At 42.3% G+C, this 16,467-nt stretch overlaps 1 pseudogene; it reads left to right on the top strand.

The window, feature by feature from the left end:
• The first annotated feature begins 6,034 nt into the window (after positions 1 to 6,034).
• LOC102841572 lies at positions 6,035 to 8,840 on the top strand (annotated as a pseudogene).
• Positions 8,841 to 16,467: the final 7,627 nt, after the last annotated feature.

The following is a 16,467-nucleotide window of genomic DNA, read 5'->3' as shown; positions in this document are numbered from 1 at the left end:
AGGTGAGAAATTTCCACTGGAAAAGCAAGCAGAATAGCCTGAAGCAGCTAGAAGAACAGAAGATACTTCTTGAAAGGAAGACTGACAGGAAAAATACAAAACAATATAGGCAGTCCGACTGAGTACTACAAGAACAAGGAAGATGCTCACCCAGGAGACATCAAGGCCAGTGGTCAGGTCCCTTCAGTGCAAACCCCCTTCCAAGGCTGAGACTCAATGGGAATACATGAGCAGACACATGCTCTGACTGATGACCACGTTGGTCACCGATAAGGGGAAGTGAGGGAAAAATAGCAATGAAGCTGTGAGCTAAGTCCAACCACATTCAATATACTTCTGTGACCTGAGTGGAGACCAGGTGGCCAGCAATTTGACAAGACCTGGGGACTCCTGGGCCCAGAGTCAATGACATAGCCACAGAGGGCTAGAGTGGAGAATGAAGTTTCCTACTGATAAGAAGAGAGGGCATTTTCCCAAGAACACCCACACTTACAGATAATACTCACTTTACCTGGCTTCAATGGCTAGATGATCAGAGCTCAACTAGAAGAAGAAAGAAAAGGAGAAGAAAGTAATCTGATACAATTTGATGAACTTGACCTACACCTATGGATGTAGTAGCTCAAAAGAGGGAACAAATCTTCACAGCGAGGATCATTCCCACCCCTTCAACACACAGGGCAGACAGAGATGGGCAACTTGGACATTGGCTACTCAAAATGGGGTGGAGGTGGGGAGGCTACAAAGACAAGAAGTGACTGGCTTACAAGCTTTCAAGAGGGAGATTAGATCCAGAGGACGTGGAGGAAGGTAGAATCTCCACTGAGTACTAGCCAATCTGTCTGAGCAGGACTGATAAAAGGATATGTGGATAGTACTCATGTGGTACAATAGTGAATAATTACTATCAGGACTGACTGTGAGGGTTGGAAATGTAAAGGTAGACATTTCATAGCAAAAGGAGGGGAGTGGTTGACTTTGCAGTCCAGAAGTGGAGGTCCCTGGGACCATCAAGGGAGAAGAGTGCAGTACGGGACCCTACCCAGAGAAACAGTGATGTCAGACATGGAGGCAGAGACAATGAAGTAGAGAGATGTAGCAGCTGGGGACTCTAGACTCAGAGAAGGAGAGGGGCTGTGTGCTGACGACCATGGGGCAGGCTTGCGGGGTGTACTATTTGGTTGCCTGATGATGCATGGAGGGGATTGTAACCATGGCAAAGTAACGATATGTGAAGCTAATATTCCCCCATGTAAACTATCACATAATTCACAATGAAACATTAAAAAAAAAAAAAAGCTAAGGACAACATATAGGAAAAGCTCCTCTGCAAAAAGTGCAGAAAAAGCAGAGAAGGAGCTGAGGGACAGCAACCGAGTTTTGGGTCTTGTATAAGACCCTGGGAGCCAGTTTCTCACACCCACCTGTGAAGAAATCTGCCTGTGGAAGCAAAATGCAAAATACAGTGATTTCTGAATCAATCCAGGTGGCCTGGATGGAGGTCAGAGGGAGGGGTCACAGCCAAGTGGAGGCAGTGACCCAGAGCTAGAAGCTGTGGAGCTGCATGTGTGGAGGGAGAGGTGTGACCAATTTTTCATCTTTCACTTTTCATTTTTCATGTATCTTTCCTCCTCACTCTGATTGCGCCCTCACTGCCCAGCTCCGATGCCTCCAGGCGGACAGGAGCACACCCCCAAATGGGTCCAGCATTGCACCCACAGTTTTCCCATGGCACAGAGAGGAATCCCGCAGGCTGCTTCTTATGACGTCTGACTCTGTGACCCAGCCCCAAAGCTGACCTGGGTGGGAGCCCCTTTATTCCTGCCTGCACAGCAAAGGCCACTGGACAGTCAACTACAATTTTATTTTTATTTTTGATTGGTGGTTTCTGTCGCTGATCTTATATTGTTTCTGTCTTTGGTCCTTTTGGCCTCATTCTTTTCCTGTGGGTGGGAGGTTTCTCCCCCTACCTTACCCAAGAAGATACAGCAACTGTGCTCATATAGTCAAGCTACAAGCATACCCTGTAATATTCCACCATCTGGTTGAGAGCCAATCCCAGCTGCTAAGCATTACACATGAAAAGGGAAGTCTATCTCCATCCAGATCATATCCACCAGGAGACGCTCAGCAAGCTTAACAACAAAGCAACATACATCCATGTAAGCATTAAAAACCCACATAACTACTAAAAATGTCCAAGAAAACACAATTAAAGATTTCAACACATGCCCCAAAACAGACAAAAGTAACTGAGACAAATGAGCTGGAAGCAGACACAGACTTTCCAGTAGAAGAGCTGGCTCTGGATCTTCCTGAGAAGGAATTCAGAAGCATGATATGGAAACAAATTCAAATGCTCTGAAAAGGAGTGGAGGAAAATAAAAGCTAAGGGCAGACTGTGGAACAGATCATAAATTGCTCGTATGCAAGTTCAAGATTAAGCTGAAGAAAATTAAAATAAATCCAAAGTAACCAAAATATGACATTGAGTATATCCTACCTGAATTTAGAGACCATCTCAAGAACAGACTTGATGTATTAGACACTAATCAGCAATGATCAGAGTTGTAGTATTGCATTGGGAACATATTACATGAAGAAACTAAGAGGTCATTAAAAAGACAGGAAAGAAAGAAAAGACCAAAACATATGTAAGAAAAGACTCTGAAACTTCTTCTTGAACACAGAGAGGCTAAAGCAACTGCAAGAAATGAGAAAGTACAAAAGGTGAACAAAAACTTTCCAAGGGCAGCTCAAGAAGGCAAAGAACATATTATAAAGAAATGTGCAAATACTTGGAGTTAGAAAAACCATAAGGAAAGAACATGCTTAACATCTCTGAAACTGAAAGAACCGAAGGAAAAATTCAAGCCTCAGGTGGCAATATCAAGGAATCTATGGGTGTGGCACTGTGGGCTAATGCGTCAGACTGCAAAGTTATTTGAACTGCAATGGTTCAAGCTCACCAGCTGCTTCTTGGAAACCCTATACAAGGTCGCTATGGATCGGAATCGACTCAACGGCACTTAAACAACAACAAAAACATGGGTAAAATATTGAATGACTCTGGAAACATCAAAAGAGTCACTGTACCAAAAAAGAATTGGACACTGAATATTGAAAGACAACCAGAATAAACAAATCTGTCTTAGAAAAAGTATATTCAGAGTATTCCTTAGAAACCTGGATGGTGAGACTTGTCACTTGTACTCTAGACATGTTGTCAGGAGGAACAAGTCCCTGGAATAGGACATCAATCATGCTTAGTAAAGTGGAGAGTCAATGAAAATGAGGACAATCTCGGATGAGATGAACTGACAAAGAGGCAGCAACGATGGACTCAAACATAAAATATGTGATGATGGCATATGACCAGGTAGTATTTCACGCTGTTGTGCATAGGATTGCTATGCATTGGAATCAACTCCATGGCATCTAACAACAACTAATGGGCAAGATATTGAAAGAAGCAGGAAACATTAAGAAAAAAAAGATAGAAGAATACACAGTCACTGTACCAAGAAGAATTGATCTATGTGCAACTATTTTAAGAAATAACATATAATCAAGAACTGATGTTATTGAAGGGATGTCCAACCTATACTGAAAATATTATCAAAAAACAAAGCTCCAGGAATTGATGAAATATCAATTTAAATATTGCAACAAACTAATGCAATGTTGGAGGCACTCTCTCATTGATGCCAACAAATCTGAAAGACAGTTGCCTGACCAGCTGACTGGAAGACATCCATATTCATACTCAACCCAAAGAGAGGTGAGCCAACAAAATGTGGAAATTATTGAACAATATCATTAATACCGTAAGTAAAATTTTGTTGAAGATAAATCAAAAATGATTGCAGGAGTACAGAAGCAGGGAGCTGCCAGAAATTCAAGCCAGATTTAGAACAGGACATGAAATGAAGGATGTTGTTGCTGGCATCAGAAGGATCCTGGCTGAAAGTAGAGAACAAAAGAAAGTTGTCTATTAACTTTGTGGATCATAACAAACTGTGCATCACATTGCAAAGAATGGGAATTCTAGACACTTAGTTACGCTCATGTAAAACGTACGTAGAGGTAGTCGTTAGAACAGAATAAAGGAATACTGAATGGTTTAAGATCAAGAAAGGTGTGTGCAAACATTGTAACCTTTCACTATATTTATTCAATCTGTATGCTGAGCAAATAGTCCGAGAAGCTGTATTATATGAAGAAGAACTTATCATAAGGATTGGAGGAAGATTTATCAACAACGTGTGATATGCATGTGATAACAGCCTTCCATGCTGGAAGCAAAGACTTAAAATACTCACTGATGAGGATCAAAGACTACATCCTTCAATATGGATCACTTCTCAGTGTAAAGAAAACAAAAATCCTCACAGCTGGACCAATGGATAACATCATGATAAATGGAGAAAAGATTGAAATTGTCAAAGACTTTAGGTTGCTTTAATCCACAGTCCACATTCATAGACACATACTCAAGAAATCAAACACGGTGTTGTATTGGGCAAATCTTCAACAAAAGACCTCTTAAAAGAGTTAAAGAGCAAAGATGTCAGTTTGAAGATTAAGGTGTGCTTGACCCAAGCCATGGTATTTTCAATCACCACATATGCATGTGAAAGCTGGACAATGAATAAGGAAGACCAGAGAAGCATTGATATATTTGATTATGGTGTTGGAGAATAATAAAAGTTCCATAGATTACCAGAAGAGCAAACAAATCTGTCTTGTAAGAAATGCACCCAGAATGCACCTTAAAAGCAAGGATGGTGAGACTTCATCTCATGTACTTGGGACATGTTATCAGTGAGGATTAGTCTCTAGAAAAGAATGTCATGTTTGGTAAAGTGGAAGTTCAGCAAAAAAGAGGAAGACCCCCAAATGAAAAGGATTGACACAGTGGCTGCAACAATGGACTCAAACCTAACAACAATTGTGAGGCTGAAAAGTTGGGTGGTGTTTCATACTGTAGTGCACATGGTCACTATGAGTCAGAGATACCTTGAAGGTACATAACAACAGCAACACTAGGATTCCAGTTCATGCATGCCTGAGTTTATTCCAAACAAAACATGTTTAAACATGTCTCTGTGAACAGTTCATGGCTCCAGACAAATTCTCTTAATAACAACACTTGCTTCAGGCTCCTTCGGGCGTCCTGGTGCGGACCTGTGGGTTAATGTGCTGGACTGCAAGGTCAGTTTGAACCACAAAGATGGCAGTTCAAGCTCACCAGCTGCTCCTCAGAAAACCTATACAGGGTCGTTATGAGTTGGGACTAACTCGACAACACTTACCAACAACTGTCTCCTTTGGGTGCCATCAAAAAAAAAGGTCCATTCAAAATAGAAGTTTCCAGGGTACTGCTGAACCAATTAAATTTGTTTCAGACAGGTTAGCTCAGAAAGTTATGACAACCGTTTTTTTGGAATTACAAAAGAGTATTCTTGATAGATTTTCTCAAAGGACACAGGTTGATGTCAATGACTTACTATGAAGAAGTTTTAAGAAAATTGCAAACTGCGTGGTTGAGAAAAAGGCCAGGAAAGTTACACGGAGAGTGTTTATCCCCACTACAACCACCTGCTCACTCTTCTAGTCTAGTAAGGACTGTCCTATGAGAAACCTTGTCCTGTCCATCCTACAGTCCTGATTTGGTCCTTTCAAACTTCTTTTTGTTCCCTAAACTCAAAGAACATATAAAATGGATACAATTTGACATGGTAAATTAAAAAGTGCAAAATTCTTTGGTGAAAGGTTTTTGTTGTTAAGTGTCGTCGAGTTGGTTCCAACTCATAGCGACCCTGTATAGGGTTTCTGAGGAGTAGCTGGTGAGTTTGAACCACCAAACTTATGGTTAGCAGTCCAGTGCTGATCCTACAGTACCACACAGGATGAGTGGCAAACATGTAAGAGATCAAACTAAATTGCACAAACATGCTTACGTTCCATGCGCCTATCAAATTTGCTAACATTTCATTGCCTAAAACAAGTTGATGTTCAAACTTCTCTGTCAATGGGGCAGGTAAGTAAATTCTACCTGGTAATTCTGCAGCAGAGTTGTTGGTTGTGCAAACAGTTGGCATGCTCACTGTGAAATGAAAATCAGTTCTTGAAAACCTTAAGGAGCCCAGTTCTACTCTAACACAGATGGGGTTGCTATGACTTGGAATCCACTTGACAGAAACTATCTTTTTAATATTGCAATATCCTTACACTGTCAAAAAACCATTGTGAATATATCATCTTTTTAAAGGAGAGTATTGAATTGAAACCAATCATCTAATCTACTGTGATGAATTGATGTTTTTTTCTTTATTGTCCTCCGTTTAATTACTTTGGACCCTGTTCTCGTTCTAATTTCTTGAGTTAGATGATTAACTCATTAATTTTCAGACTTCTTTAAGTATATAAAGCTGTAAATTTCTCTTAAGGTACTGTTATAGCTGCACCCTGGAAATTTCCATATGTAGACACTCATTATTGTTCAGCTGAAATATTTCCTAATGTCCCTTACAAAATTGTCTTCGACCCAAAACTACTTAAGAGTGCTGTTTCTAAATTTCTCAATGTATTTTTATAGTATTTTTTTGCTATTACTCTCTACTTAATTGTACTGTCATCATAATATTGATGATATAATCTGTATGATATTGACAACTTTAGTATTTGTAGATTTGTTTTATTGTCTAATATGTGATTAAGTTTCATAAATGTTCTATGTGTTTGAGTGAAATTTATATATTTTAATTTGGGATATAGAGTTCAATATATATTCATTACATCATGATTGTTCTGTTATTAACATCCTGTTGTTGTTGTTGTTGTTGTTGTTAAGTGCCGTCGAGTCGGTTCCGACCCATAGCGACCCTGTACAGGGTTTCCGAGGGTGTAAATCTTTACGGGAGTAGAAAGCCTCATCTTTCTCCCGCGGAGCGGCTGGTAGTTTCGAACCGCTGACCTTAAGGTTCGCAGCCCAATTCGTAACCACTACGCTACCAGAGCTCCTATTAACATCCTGTAGACACCATTATTTTTCCATTTGCTAGATCTGTCAAATATAAGAAATGTTAAAATGCCCTTCTGTTGTAAATTTGCCATTTTTCTTCGTAGTTGTTTCAGTTTCTTGCTTTGCATATTTTGAGACTCTGTTTCAGGTATGTAATATATATAAATGTCATGTCTTGCTTATGAATTCAAATTTTATTATTGTAGAATGACCCTCTTTAAAGCAAAAAGCATTCCAAAAGATAAAGTCCTTGTCTCCTTTCAAGATAGCTGCACTAGCTTCGTTTTGAGTCACACTTGCTTGGTTGTATCTTTTTCTGTTTTTAACATGTGAACTTTCCAAATTTTTGTGTATGGAGTAGGTCCCTTATGAATATCATGCACCTGAATTTTGTTTTTTACTTTTCTAAAATATAATTCAATTCGATGATCTGGTGTTTTAAATGAAGTCAGTCCCTTTGCATTGACTGTGATTATTGACAATTGTCTATTGCTAAAATCGTACTTTGTGCTACCAAAATTCAGCAGTTATATAACACACATTCCCCAACTTGCCTCATTTTAACATCTTTGAAATCAGAATACTTACTCCCGTGAATAGAAGTGGCATTGTTGTTCTTTCCAGTTGTGGTTGTTAGGTGTAATTGAGTCAGTTTTGACTATTAGTCAAACTGCCCAGTCCTGCAGCACCCTTACAATCATTGTCCTGCTTGAGTCCATCTTCACAACCACTCTTAACCCATCTTGTTGAGGGTCTTCCTCTTTCTCTCTGACTCAGTATTTTGCCAAGCATGATGAACTTCTCCAGGGACTGGTCCCTTCCACCAACATGTCCAACGTAAATCAGATGACACCAGCCCAGCGCCCACCCACTATCCATCCCATCCAGTTCGTGCTCCCTGACAGCCACCGCCACCAGCCATAAGCTCCACATAGTTCAACAAGGGGACCCTATACAGACTCTTGGCTGAGAATCGCACCTTGTCCAAATACGACCTTCAGAAGGAGGTGGATCTCTGCAGCTGGATCATCCATCAGGAACTCACGGGCCTCTCTACTGCCCTGATTTCCAGAAGGATCTGAAGGATGGAATTATCTTATGCACACAGGAATAAGCTGTAGGCAGACTCAGTCCCCCAAATTAACTGTTCCACATAGAATTGGCACCAGCTAGAAAACCTCTCCAATTTCATCAGCTATGGCATGAACCCTGTGGACCTGCTCAAGGCCAATGACCTGTTTGAGAGTAGGAACATAACTCAGGAGCAAATGTCTCTTCTGACCTTGTTGGGTAAAATTGAGACAAACAGGCTGCAGAGTGGCATGGGCATTGGTGTCAAATACTCGGAGAAGCAGAATATTTATCAACGCCTCCATGAAAATGGGCCAGTGCATCACTGGGCTTCTGATGGGCACTAACAAATGTGCCAATCGGTCAGGCACAATGGCCTAAGACCGCTACAACCCCAAGAACCACCTCCTGCTGCCCATGGATCACTCCACCATCAGCCTACAGATGGGCACCAACAAGTTTGCCATCCAGGTGGGCATGACAGAGACGTGGAAGGACATCTATGACACCAACCTGGTTACTGACAAGTGTGATAACTCCCTCATGTCTCTGCAGATGGGCTACATGCAAGACACGAATCAAAGTGGCCAGATCTTTGGCCTAGCCTGGTAGATCTATGACCCCAAGTACTGCCCACAAGGCCCAGTGGCCAATGGGGTCCCAGCAAGTGTTTGCAATTGTCTGGGTCCTGGGCAGGCCCCTGAGGTCCCCCACCTCCTACCAGGAAGAAACAGACTACTGAGGTGTCCCTCACGGTATCATCCAGTATCACCGCATTATCTGGATGTTTGGGTGTGGGGTTTTGTTTTGTTTTTCTACACATGGAGCCTTGCCAGCCAAGGTTCTGTGGGGTTACTAGGGTGGGGGAACAGGCAGGGATGTAGTTCCCATTCTGCCTTGACACTTTGGCAGGACTGAACCATACTCAGCCTGGGGTGGGAGGAGGGGAGGAAATCACATCTGTTCTGTTGGGGGAGGGGTCCCTGTTGGGGGAGGGGTGCCTGTCGGAACACCAGCAGCAGTCATTTCCTCAAAATGTTTGACCTGTGGCTTGCTGCAGGGGAGTAGCAAATCTCAACGGTTTCCAGTTCCTTCTCCCTCCGTTCCCCTTTTGCAGGTCAGTTTGTGGTTTCTGTAACCACAGAAGCTTCAAGCAGCATTTGAAGAAAGAAAAACACCTTTTTTTTTTTTCCCTCCAGAGGGGTGGTAGAAGGAGGATGCTGGGAAATGAGGACCCTGGGCAAGCACCAGGACTCCACTTGGCATATGTTCAGCCTCTTAAGAGTCTAGATTTCCTAGGACCCTCAGAATACAGACTCCTCAATAGGATACTGAGGCTTAGAAGAGACAATGGAGTTCTGAGTGGTTGAGACAAAGTCAGACCCACCCTCAATACTTGCCCTCTCCAGCCCCTTAGAGCTCCCCGCCTGACCCTTACTGTGAACTGCGCAGAGTCCCCCCAAGGAGATCCCACCAGGAGCTTGGAACCATACATTATGAAATATAATTGTGAACCAAATTGTAATAAAAACTTCTGTTTTTTTTTGGGGGGGGGAGTGGGGGTGATAAAGTCCCCCTATCCTTGCCAAGCTCTGGTAGCGTAGTGGTTACGAATCAGACTGTGAACCGCAAGGTCAGCAGTTCGAAACTACCAGCTGTTCCGTGGGAGGAAGATGAGGCTTTCTGTTCCTGTAAAGATTTACAGCCTCGGAAACCCTGTACAGGGTCGCTATGAGTCAGAACTGACTCCAAGGCACATAATAACAACAACAACATCCTTGCCTCTAAGAAACATTCGGACTGTACTTCTTCCAAGATAGAGTTGTTCATTCATCTGGCAGTCCATGCTATCTATATTCAATATTCATAACCAGCAGCATAACTCAAAGGCGCCACGTCTTCAGTCTTCCTTGTCCGGTTTTCACATGTATGTGAGGAGATTGAAAGCACCATGACTTGGGTCAGCGCAACTTAGTCTTCAAAGTGACATCTTCGCTTTTTAACACGTTAAAAGAGGACTTTGCAGAAGATTGTTGTTGTTAAGTGCCGTCAAGTCAGTTCCGACTGATAGTAACCCTGTATAGAGTTTCCAAGGAGTGGCTGGTGAGTTTGAAATGCCAACCTTGTAGTTTAAACCAACTTTGTGGTCAAGCTTTTATACTACAGCCTGCTGCAATAGATTGTTGGATTTCTTGACTCTGCTTTCATGAGCATTGACTGTGAATCAAAATAAAATGAAATCCTAGACCACTTCAGTATTTTCTTTGTTTATCATAATGCTGCTTTTTGGTCAATTTTGAGGATTTTTGCTTTCTTTAGGTTGAGGCATAATTCATACTGACAGTTGTCATTTTGTATCTTCTTCAGTAAGTGCTTCAAATCCTCTTTGAATGCAAGGTTGTGTCATCAGGATATCACAGATTGTTAATGAGCCGTCTTTCAATCCTGCTGTCGTGTTTGCATCTCAAAATGCAAACATCCATTTAAGAGTCAGAACAAGGTATGTATGATCTATGTTGCTGTTGTTGTTAAGGTGCCGTCGAGTTGATTCTGACCCATAACGGCCCTGTATAGGGTTTCCGAGGAGCAGCTGGTGAGCTTGAACCACCAACCTTGTAGTTCAAATGGCTTTGCAGTCTGGTGCATTAACCCACAGCACCACATATGAATCTAGGAAAATTGGAAGTCATCAAAAATGAAATGGAAGGCATTAAGATCGATATCCTAGGCATTAGTGAGCTGAAATGGACTGGGATAGGCCATTTTGACTCTGACAGTCGTGTGGTTTACTATGCTGAGAACAACAAATTCAAGAGGAATGGTGTCCCATTCATCATCAAAAAGAGCATTTCAAAATCTATCTTGAAGTACAACCCTGTAATAGGATAATATCCATACTCTTATAATGAAGACAACCATTATTATTCAAATTTACACACCAACCACTAAAGCCAGTGATGATCAAATTGAAGACCTCTATCGGGCTGTGAGCTCTGGTAGCGTAGTGGTTACGAATCAGGTTGTGAGCCGCAAGGTCAGCAGTTGGAAACTACCAGCGTTCCGCGGGAGAAAGATGAGGCGGTCTGCTCCCGTAAAGATTTACAGCCTCAGAAACCCTGTGTAGGGTCGCTATGAGTCGAAATCGACTCCACGGCACATAACAACAACAACAACAACAAATCGGGCTGTGAACCTCAAGGTCAGCAGTTCAAAACTACCAGCTGTTCTGCAGGAGATAGATGAGGCTTTCTGCTCCCGTAAAGATTTACAGCCTCGGAAACCCTGTGCAGGGTCGCTATGAGTCGGAACCGATGCCAAGGTACTTAACAACAGCAACAATAAACAACCTCTTTAGTATAAAATTGATCAAACATGCAATCCAGATGAATTGATAATTACTGGTGATTGGAATGTAATGGTTGGAAACAAAGAGGAAGGATCAGGAGTTGGACAATATGGCCTTGGTCACAGAAACAACACTGGAGATCACATGTGCAAGGCTAATGACTTATTCATCACAAATACCTTTTTCCAACAACTTGAACAGTGACTATACACATGAACTTCACCAGATGGAATACACAGGAACCAAATCAACTACATCTGTAGGAAGAGAGCATGTTGTGTTATTAAGTGCCGACGAGTCGATCCCGACCCATAGTGTCCCTGTATAGGGTCTGACGAGTGGCTGGTGAGCTTGAACTGCTGACCTTGCAGTTCAAAGAGTATAGGTAACATCAATATCAACAACCAAGATGAAATCAGGGACTGGCTGCGAAAGAGACCATCAATTACTCATATGCAAGCTCAGATTGAAACTGAAGAAAATATAAAACAAGTCCATGAGAGCCAAAATATGATCTTGAATATATCCCATCTGAATTTAGAGACCATCTTGTGAAATGACTAAAGACCAGTAGAGTTGTGGGATGACATCAAGAACATCACACATGAAGAAAGCAAAAGGTCGTTAAACAGACCAAAAAGAAAGAAAAGACCAAAATGGATGGCAGAAGAGAATCTGAAACTTGCTCTTGAGCATAGAGAAGTTAAAGCAACTGGAAGAAATGAGAAAGTAAAAGAGCTGAACAGAAAAATTTAAAGGGCAGCTCAAGAAGACAAATAAAGTGTTATAATGAAATGTGCAAAGACCTGGAGTTAGAAAACCAAAGGAGAAAAGCCCACTGACATTTTTCAAGCTGAGAGAACTAAAAAACATTTTAAACCTTGCCTTGTAAAATCGAAGGAGCTCCTGGCGGGTGTGAGGCGGCCCGGCCTGGCCAGGCTCTCTCTGCCGGGCAGCCCGCTCGCTGGCAGACTTCACCGCCTCAGCCGCCTTCGCTGCCGCTGCCTCCTGGCCACCGGGCCTGCGCCGCTGCCGTCGCTGCTCCGGAGCCTGGGCCATGGCGGGCACCGCGTCCCCCTGCGCCAACGGCTGCGGGCCCGGAGGGCCCTCGGACGCCGAGGTGCTGCACCTCTGCCGCAGCCTGGAGGTGGGCACCGCCATGACTTTGTTCTACTCCAAGAAGTCTCAGCGGCCGGAGCGGAAGACCTTCCAGGTCAAGCTGGAGACACGGCAGATCACGTGGAGCCGTGGCACAGACAATATCGAGGGGGCCAAACTAAAGAAGCCAGTGGGGACTTTCAAGAGACTGTTAAGAGAAATAGAAGGAAGAGAATGATTTGGGCTGCTTGCATTCTGTTCAGAGGAGCATGCTCTCTATGTCTCATTGAGGGAACATCTTTAAGCAGCATGGTAACAGGTGGCAAGACTCTAGGCCAAGCCAAAGTGTCTACACAGAGCACTGGGACATCAGAATGTCTTATCAGAAAGGAATGATGACAAGAAAAACCTGGTGTTTGAATAGTGCACTAGTGTACATAGAGTATCTTCTCATCCACTGTTGAGGAGAACTGGTTGCACATGGTCAAGGAGGCTGGCTACTAACCCAGCCAGCCACTCTGAGGAAGAAAGATTCACAGCCTCGGAAACCTACAGGGCCCATGCTCTGTCCTATAGAGTCACTGTGAGTTGGACTCAACTGGGAGACAGTGGGCTTGGTTTCGTTTAGGTACTGTTTGTGCTTTTCAACAACTCTATAGATCAAAGGAAGTCAGAGATCCCTCTCCTACAGGTGAGGAACCACGGCCCCAAGCAGAAGATCACATGGCAGATACATGGGACAAGACGCGCTAGGTTTTTTGATTCCTGCTGTAGTGTTCCATTTATTCTCTCATTTTGGGGATAATAGAATAAACTGTTCTATAGGACCAGAAAAAAAAAAAAAATCGAAGGAGCTCCTGTAACTTGGAAACCCTGTACAGAGTTGCTATGAGTTGGAACCGATTCCAAGGCATACCACCACCACCACCACCACCACCACCACCACTACCACCATGGGAAAATATTGAATAATGAAGGAGGCATTAAAAGAAGATGAAAGGAATATACAAAGCCACTGTACAAAAGAACGGTCGATGCTCAAACATTTTAAGAGGTAGCATATGATCAAGTACCAATGCTATTGAAGGAAAAAGTCCAAGCTGCTCTGAAGACATTGGCAAAAAATAAGGATACAGGAATTGATTGAATATCAACTGAAATGTTTCAACAAACCGATGCAGTGCTGGTGGTTCTCAAAGATCTATGCCAAGAAATTTGGAAGATATTTATCTGACCAACCGATTGGAAGAGATCTGTATTTGTGCTCATTCCAAAGAAAGGTGACCCACTGGAATGTGAAAATCATTGAAAAAATATCATTATTAATCATATGCAAGTAAAATTTTTGATGAAGATAATTCAAAAACATTACAGCAGTACATCAACAAGGAGCTATCAGAAATTCAAGTAGTAATCAGAAAAGAATGTGGAATGGGAAATATTACTGTTGATGTCAGATGAGTCTTGTTAAAAGCATGGAATACCAGAAAAATATTTGCTAACTGGATGGCGCCCTGGCTCCGGCTTCACCAACACCATGCGTGTAGTGCCAGTACCATGATGAGCCTGGGGCCCTTCCTCTAGCCCCTGCCCTCTCCTCTGCCCCCAACCCTTCCATCAGGTCAGGAACATTTGTAGTGCACCACTGGTGGGCTTGGACACCAGGGAAGAGATCTAAGAATCTCTGTTGAGGTTCTTATGGCTGTTTTAAGACCCTGCTCAAATGGGGATAGCTCAGAGCCTGGCTGCCCATCTTGAGGCTTCCCCCAAGCAAGGAAAGAATGAGGGGTGTGGGACTGGAGGTCCTGAGCTTATTTATTGCAAGAGGTCAACAAGAGCTTGCTCTTTGTGTATTTGATTCAGTTCCTGTAGAAAATGGATACCCAAAGAATGCTCTGCCCTGCTTGGGGTCTGGAGACAGCAAGAGCAGGGGCCTCAGAGCATGGGGCAGTGGTTCATGCAGAAGCCTACTCCAGCTCTGGCCCTTACTTGTTTGCCCAGCCCTCAGTTTCCCTCCTTCCCACCATGCTGTTTGTGCATTTGGGCACCTCTGTTTCCAGCACTCTTCAGTTGTCACTGCAGATAAACACTCCATCCTTCACCTTCTATTCTGCCCACTACTGCAGCCACCTCCCGACCTGTTGCTATAGAGTCTACTTGTATGTCAAATAAACAACAGCTGAAGCAAAAAAAAAAAAAAAAAATTCAAGTAGTAATCAAAAAAGAATGTGGAATGGGAACTATTACTGTTGATGTCAGATGAGTCTTGTTAAATGCCTGGAATACCAGAAAAACATTTGCTTGTGCTTTACTGACTGTGCTAAGGCATTCAACTGTGTGGTTCATAACAAACTATGGATAACATTGGGGATAATGGGGATTCCAAAAACTTAATTGTGCTCTGAGGAACCTGTGCATAGACAAAGAGGCAGACGTTCAAATAGAACAAGGGGATACTGAATGGTTTAAAATCAGGAAAGATGTGCACCAGGGTTTTATCCTTTCACCACACATATTCAATCTGTATGCTGAGCCAATAATTTCAGAAGCTGGATTATATGAAGAAGAATGTGGCACCAGGATTGGTGGGAGACTCATTAAGAACTTCCCATATGTAAATCACAAAATCTTACTTGTGGGAAGCAAAGAGGACTTGAAATACTTATTGATGAAGATCAAAGACTACACCCTAAGTATGGATTGCACCTCAATATAAAGAAATTTTTTAAATCCTCACAACTGGACAATAAATAACATCATAATAAATGTAGAAAAGATTGATGTTACCAAACACTTCATTTTGCTTGGATCCACAGTCAACATTCATGGAAGCCATAGTGAGGAAATTAAGCGATATACTGCATTAAGCAAATCTGCTACAAAAGACCCTTCAAAGTGTTGAAGAACAAAGATATCAGTTTGAGGACTAAGTTGTCTGATCCAAGCCATGTTACTTTCACTTGTCTCATTTGCATGTGAATGTTGTACAATGAGTAAGGAAAACCAGAGAAGAATCAATGGATTTGAATTATGGTGTTGGCAAAGAATATGGACCATGGACTGCTAGATGAACAACCAAATCTGTCTTGGAAGAAGTACATCCAGAATGCTCCTTAGAAGTGAGGATGGTGAAACTTTGTCTCTCATACTTTGGACATGTTATCAGGTGGGATCAGTCCTTGGAGAAGGACATTATACTTGGTAAAGTGGCAGGTCAACGAAAAAGAGAAAGACCCCCAGCAAGATCAATTAAGATAGTGGTCAAATATAGCAGTTGTGAGTGTGGTTCAGGACTGGGCCGGGTTTCACGCTGTTGTGCATAAGGTCACTATAAATTGGAACTGACTTGATAACACCTAACAACAACAATAACACCTCTGTTTTAATATTTTCTCTTTGCCATTGTTTTTCTTCTATAGCTAAATGTACATTTTTTTTTTTTTTTATGTCACTCAGGGGTGTTGAGACCATAAAACTAGTCAAAGAAGAGAGATGGACAGAATCTGTCAGAATTCTGCCAAAATTTTGTGGCTAATAGTGAGAGAGGCAAAAAAAAGAAAGAAAGAAAGTATCAAGTTCAGACAGGCAATGAGGAGTTTAGTGCACAAAATCAGCTGCAAGCTGGGAGAAGGTTGAAGAATTCAGGTGAGCCAAGCAGGTGACCACAACTGAAAGAGTTTACACACAGAGTTATATAAGGAGACACCAGCCCCATCTGAACTATATGAATTTGGAACTCTCCTATAATCTAGCCTTTGTTAAAACTGGACTGTATGTATATCTGTGATGTAGGGAGAATCAAATTGGACATAGGCAATTCCACGTCTGACATCCATGAACTAAATTTTTCTGTCAAATAAACAACTCCAACTAACCTCAGGTGATAATAATATAGTTATTATGGATTACGTTTCAATGACACAAC

The sequence above is a fragment of the Chrysochloris asiatica genome, unplaced genomic scaffold (genome assembly GCF_000296735.1).
Source record: "Chrysochloris asiatica unplaced genomic scaffold, ChrAsi1.0 scaffold00038, whole genome shotgun sequence".
In the NCBI taxonomy this organism is placed as follows: Eukaryota; Metazoa; Chordata; class Mammalia; order Afrosoricida; family Chrysochloridae; genus Chrysochloris; species Chrysochloris asiatica.
Note: the sequence above shows the minus strand (reverse complement) of the source record. Positions and strands in the feature narration are given on the sequence as shown.